Below are 1,743 nucleotides of genomic sequence, written 5' to 3'. Positions count from 1 at the left end.
ACCCCGACCCCCGACACCTCCCGAAAAGGTGTTCTTTGGCCTTCCAGAAGCCGACGGGGTCATATATTTGTGAATTATTAGTTAGGTCATATATCTTTCGATTTTGTTATGAAAAACATCATATATAATTGTGTTGATCGGGTAGTTTTAAATGTGCAGTTGTTTCATCGCTGCGAGGTTTGGTGTTCGACGACCTCGCCGTGCGTTTGATGAGCTCTGCCCCTTCGTTCGTGGGTGAGCACAAATGACATGTCCTCCTCCCCCATTAAATATTTGATCTATTCCGATGAAACTTGATAGCTAGATATATATGTGTCTTGAATCATCAGTATGCGTAACCAATATGTGTCTCCCGTTCGAAAGCGTCATAGTTATAAATATGCATGCATTTGCATATTTATAACCTTGATTCTTTCGAATTGTCCAACACTATCCATGGACAGCCCGAGTATGTTTAGATTGGGTTCATTTTCCCATATGCTTTGCTCCGGATCCGACGCATAAATTTCGTCAGTGCCTCCCCTGTTGTTCTCCGGGTACACATCCTCTCTGTTTATTGCAGAGACGTGTATCAGGAGAACAGCGGGGAGGTGCTGCCGAAATTTTGCGTAGGATCCGGGGCATAGCATGGGAAAATGAACCCAATCTAAACATACTCGGGTGGGATTAGGACCTATCATTACCTATTAGAGTGTAGGTTGCATGGACGTAATAAAATTGACAAAGTAGATCAACTGATGAATACATACATGGTGAATTATATATATATATATATTTGGTGTGTGTCTAGTAGCTCTGAAAGTCAAGATGAGTGATCGTGCGTGGATGTACACCGGTCACACTGGTCAGAACAAATGGAGCACTGAATGGTTCACAAAAACCAAGGGGTTTGTGCGAGCCGCATTTGCAAATGGCCAGAGGAAAACCTGGTGCCCCTGTTTACGGTGCGGCAATTGGGAAAAGAGGACAGAGGCTGAAATGGGCAAACACCTGCAGAAGAGTGGTTTTACGCCCGATTATACGGTGTGGACATTTCATGGTGAGTCTGCCCAACGTGACCGAGCTGAGGTGGATCATCGTCGCACCGACGAGCATGGTACCGGGATGGAAAACATGGTGCAAGACTTTAATGATGCTCGGGATTCGGACGAGGAGATGGAGGAATCTGCAAAGGCCTTTAATGAAATGTTGGAGTCTTCAAAACGTCCGCTCTATGAGCACACTGAGCTTTGTCAGTTGGATGCCATCTCACAAGTAATGGCTCTGAAGGCTCAGTTCAACTTGGGCAGAGAATGCTATGATGCAATGATGACAGTATTTGGACGCTTTCTACCCAAAGGCCATGTAATGCCTGCAAACCTGTACCAGTCGGACAAAATCCTCCGTGCACTGAAGATTCCCTATGATAAGATACATGCCTGTGAGAAAGGATGTGTCTTGTTTAGGCTTGACTATGCGGACTTGAACTATTGTCCCATTTGCAAGTCTTCCAGGTATGTTGTGGTAGACAACGGTATGGGTGAGAAGACACAGATCAAAATCCCCATTAGTGTTCTTCGGTATATGCCAATCGTACCAAGACTTCAACGTCTTTTCATGGTCAAAGAGACGGCCAGACAGATGACATGGCACAAAACGGGCAAAAGAACCGAACTAGATGCAGATGGGAATCTGATGATTGTACACACATCGGATGGTGTTGCGTGGAAAAAGTTTGATGAATTACATGGTGACAAAGCGGCA

This window comes from Triticum aestivum, chromosome 7D (genome assembly GCF_018294505.1).
Source record: "Triticum aestivum cultivar Chinese Spring chromosome 7D, IWGSC CS RefSeq v2.1, whole genome shotgun sequence".
In the NCBI taxonomy this organism is placed as follows: Eukaryota; Viridiplantae; Streptophyta; class Magnoliopsida; order Poales; family Poaceae; genus Triticum; species Triticum aestivum.
The sequence above is the reverse complement of the archived record's forward strand: the minus strand, read 5'-3'. Positions refer to the sequence as shown.